Source organism: Amblyomma mixtum, chromosome 5 (assembly GCF_055824585.1).
Source record: "Amblyomma mixtum isolate Tamu chromosome 5, ASM5582458v1, whole genome shotgun sequence".
NCBI lineage: Eukaryota > Metazoa > Arthropoda > Arachnida > Ixodida > Ixodidae > Amblyomma > Amblyomma mixtum.
In genome coordinates, this window is record NC_143016.1 from 125,726,104 (window position 1) to 125,730,656 (window position 4,553).

General features: G+C 46.8%; 3 non-coding genes across 3 annotated transcripts; all 3 read left to right on the top strand.

Annotated features, from left to right (window-relative positions):
- The first annotated feature begins 520 nt into the window (after positions 1 to 520).
- Positions 521 to 591, top strand: TRNAG-GCC (transfer RNA glycine (anticodon GCC)). The gene has a single exon. It is a non-coding gene; the product is annotated as a tRNA-Gly (tRNA).
- A 1,056-nt stretch (positions 592 to 1,647) lies between these two features.
- LOC149343634 (U1 spliceosomal RNA) lies at positions 1,648 to 1,811 on the top strand. Its single transcript, XR_016283365.1, has one exon. It is a non-coding gene; the product is annotated as a U1 spliceosomal RNA (small nuclear RNA).
- Positions 1,812 to 2,849: 1,038 nt separating this feature from the next.
- Positions 2,850 to 2,920, top strand: TRNAG-GCC (transfer RNA glycine (anticodon GCC)). Its single transcript has one exon. It is a non-coding gene; the product is annotated as a tRNA-Gly (tRNA).
- Positions 2,921 to 4,553: the final 1,633 nt, after the last annotated feature.

A 4,553-nucleotide genomic window follows, 5' to 3' on the forward strand; every position in this document is an offset into this window, starting at 1 on the left:
ACGTTTATATGGGTTTCTACTCTTCAAGAACAACTCGCTCGCTCTGCAACAAACAAAAAGTACTATGCCCCACGATATTTTCAGCATACTGATTCACGCAGTTTGTTCTCATCCTGTATGAAATTTTCATATGTGCAAATAACAAACGCTCACAGGTAAACGGAGAGAACCTTTGGAACTGTGATGCGGACATGCGTGCGTATATGCCGTGCGCTTTTAGCGTGTCCAGACCCCTTCGCCTACAGTGGGTTGAATGCGACTACCACAATTCGACTGTATCTGTCGTGTGTTACCCAATTTAATACATTCGCGTCGGTCACCGCTATGTATACCTAGGAAACTGATTTGTTCCGAATGAAACCTAGAGACAGTGATCACTCCTACGATTAAAACAATCTCAATATTACCGGGCTTGTACGAAGAAAGCGTTTGCATTTTGGAACAAGCAGATTTTGTGTGTGAAGTCGATATGTAGCCAGCTGCGCAATGGCATCGTGACGTATTGCGGTCATGCTGGTCTGCGTCGGTGGTTCAGTGGTAGAATACTCGCCTGCCACGCGGGTGGCCCGGGTTCGATTCCCGGCCGACGCAATTTTTTTTTATATTGTGTTGAGATTGTTCTTGATTTCCCAGTGTTAACGTTTTTCATGGTACCATCGGACATCAATCAGTCCACATCACATTCTTTTTTTTCTTGTTACCACTCAAAGCGAGTATTCGTGTGAAAGCGAGAGGATGTTTTGCCAGCTACGTGGCATAGAGTCACCGAATAAGTTTTCGACAACTTACGTAGTGACTCTAACGTGGCATGTAGAGTCAATGGAAACTTATCCAGTGACTCTGGTGGCATGATGCGTGCAGCGCCCAAGCGGTCACGCCAACATTAACGCCCCGCTACACGTTTCGCTCGTCTTGTGTTAAATGAAATATGTACGTACCTTTTATTTTTGTCCGTCTGTCTTCCGGAGTGTTCGGCGGCCTAGCCTACTAAAAGCCTGTTAAGGCCTGTGCGTTCTGTTCCCAGTGTTACGCCACGCTACTTGTAGGATCGTACCAGCAGTGTTCCAGCGCCTCTATCCGCCCTCTGCAACGTTTTCGCAGCGGCGGATCCCGCCTGCCTTGCTTCCAGGTGTCGTGTTGTGTTTCAGCATAGTAGTAGTAGTAGTAAGTTGATGTTTGAAGAAAAGAGAAAATTGCACGGGCCTGTGACTGGCGAGTTGTCAATCAGAGGCCCATGCACCTTGTTGTCGAGACTGGCGCCACCAGTCGGCTTTCTGAGCAAACAGCTCTTAGGTCGATGCTGATGTTTGAAGAAAAGAGAAAATTGCACGGGCCTGTGACTGGCGAGTTCATGCACCTTGTTGTCGAGACTGGCGCCACCAGTCGGCTTTCTGAGTAAACAGCTCTTAGGTCGATGCAGTGCATTTATGCTGTAGCTGTTATCGTGCTGTGCTCTGCTTTATATCGGTGTGGGCTTATCTTCATTTTACAGGTTCTTGGTGTGGGTGAAAGAGATAGTTATCGTTTCACAAATTTCGAGCTGAGTATAACCATTTGCCTAAAAAGTTGGACTTCTGGGCCATCTTTAACCGGCGCTATATGGCTGCCTGCGCGCGGTGGGTACCCGTGGCGAGCCGTTTCCTCAGCATACTTACCTGGTGCCGGGGTTACCGTGATCAGCGAGGCGGTGCCTCCAGGGAGAGGCGCGGGCATTGCACTGCGCTCGTGCTGACCCCTGCCACTACCCCAAACTGGGGCAGATGGGGCATGCAATTTTTGGTAGTGGGGGACTGCGTTCGCGCTATCCCCCTTCATGAAAAATCGAAAATTAGAGTCATGACACTTTAATACAGAGTACTCCAGGGTTAAGTGTTGGAGTTCTCATTTTAAGATTGTTAGTGCAATATCTTTCCCTTCAGGTTACGACACAGCGCCAGTATTGTAACAAATGCTTCAAATATTCTTTTTCCTAAGGACAGTCTCGTTGAATCTGCTAAATTTCTGCTTTCTTGCATTTCGTTGTGCTTGCTGATCAGGTTTAAATATTTTCATTACTGACTGGTTGTAATAGCTGCACTACGTATTATTTTCTCTGCTTACAGCTGATGAGGGGTTGTTTAATATTGTTACTTCTATGCGTGAGCTTTGTTTTCCTGAACTTATGGCGCTTGTAATACCTATTTTCTGTTTATTGCCGATGAGCGGTTGTTCATTACGATGACTTTTATCTCTCAGCGTTTTGCCTGAGTTTGACACTTGTGCTTGTAATTTTCCTTTTTTTATATTCATACCCACCATGCTAAAATCCCTTGTGGGACTGCAGTATTCATGAATAAATATTCATCCGTGCCCGTTTTACAGGAAATTGGGTATATTTGAACGAAAACATCATCGACGGAAGTTCGTCTGGTTGGGGTCCTGAGAGAGAAAAGAAATCGGTTGGCGTCAGTTTTTTCTTCTCTCTCAAATTGAATGTACGACAGTGCGACTAGGACTTGTGGTCGTCAGGAGCCGAACGGCATAGTCCCTGCGGGCAGCACAGTGGCTGTAGAAGATTTGTGTACATCGGTGCTTGCTTGTGCGCTTTATTTACACACCGCACCACCTTCATTATTAGAAAATAGGCCCCTGGGCTTGTATTTGGACTATTTGCTTTGTGCGTCGCCGCGGTCCGTTTCGGTAGAGTGTACTCTAGTTTCGGTTCAGCACGTTGCCAGCCGGGAGCAGGGCGAGGACGGGAAGGGCTCTCATTTCGTGTTTAATGCGGCACTGTATCGCATTTCCAGCATCTATCGTATAAATTATGAATTCCTTCTTAACTCCATTATTTGTGCCGCAAGGTTCCCGTCGCGTCGGTGGTTCAGTGGTAGAATACTCGCCTGCCACGCGGGTGGCCCGGGTTCGATTCCCGGCCGACGCATATTTTTTTCTTTCACATTCCGTTGTTTTTATCTGCGAAGGTGTCAGTGACACTGCCTTGGTTTTTCTGATCAGTTCGTAAGCTCCATCGCATTGTTGAAGCCTCGACCGCCGACACACTAGTAACTACACGCAAACATGTAGCGTATGCGCACGAACGGGCAGGTTGACTTTTTCCTGGATGGTGTTTCAGAGTAGAAGTGACCGTGCGTGAGCACAGCCAAATCTTCGCCTACTGTTTACGCGATGCAAGGTTTCTGCGTTTTTAGCTGCGTTTGTAGCTTGTCTAACAATACTCGCAGCTAACAGTAGACTTTGAATGCGCCCAGAACGATCTGAGCTAATTGTGCAGGTGTACTGAAAAGTGAACCTAATTGTGCAGGTGTACTGAAAAGTGAGAACCTCAAGACCTGGGAGGACTGGGAGACCCTGCTGCACTCGGAGGACCCGGCCGTGCAGACCATCGCCACCGGCCGTGCTGCCAGTGTTATGGACCTTAGGAACATAAACACTTGAGTGCAGTGGGGTCGTGCGGGGACCCTGGGGCGTGCCACGAATTCCTTTGTAAATAAAGTTTTCTCTCTCTCTCTCTGAAAAGTGAAAAAACTAAAATTGGTTTTTGAGGAAAGGAAATGACGCAGTAATTGTCTCATATCTCGGAGGACACCCGACCCGCGTTGTGAGGGAAGGTATAAAGGGGTAGTGACGGAAGGAAGTAAGAAAAAGGTGCCGTATTGAAGGTTCGACCACCTGGGGATTATTAACGTGCACTGACACTCCACAGCCACGGGCGACTTTTTGCGTTTCGCCTCCATCGAAACGCGGCCGCCGCGGTCTGGTTCGCGAATTCGAATATTCCGGCTCAGTAAACGAGTGCCTTAACCACTGACTCACCGCGGCGGGTTGCTGTTAAGTGCGTGGTTTTCGCGGTTTAATTTTCTGGAGCTGTTGACTGCAGTGTCCTTCAGGCGCGTATGCATCTGCATTGCAGGTATCCGAATTGGGTGCGAAATTGAACTGTGACTCAGGCAGTGAGAAACTCAATAAACGAAAAAAAAACGATTGTTATGGACTTCATGCCAGCTGGAGGCATTTATCTGAGCATAGCTGGCACCAGTGCCAAGCATTTTTCGTGGGCGTGGAATCCAGCGGCAAGGTGGAGCGCCCCCCGCACACGTTCTCGATGGAAAAAGTGCATACTCTGCCGCCGCTGTGATTGAGGTAGTGGCGCCACGCAGTGACAGCTGGATGAAGTTCTTGAGGTCGTTTGCCCTTACTTCCATCAGATGTCGTGCGCGGCAGATATTTTTTTTTGTCTCAGGCACCTTTGGCTGCACCCCCTCTCTCTCTCTCTCTCTCTCTCTATATATATATATATATATATATATATATAAGTATATAAGTATACGCTTCGTTAAAGGCAACACTTATTAACGAAGCGCATACTTCGCTGTATCTTTAAGCAGTCAAATACTTAATGCTCTCGCAACCCATATATATATATATATATATATATATATATATATATATATATATATATATATATATATAATAAGTTGGGGAAGTCACATTGAAAAACTTAACAGATTTATTCAACGTTTCGACCAGTCCCTGGTCGAAACGTTGAATAAATC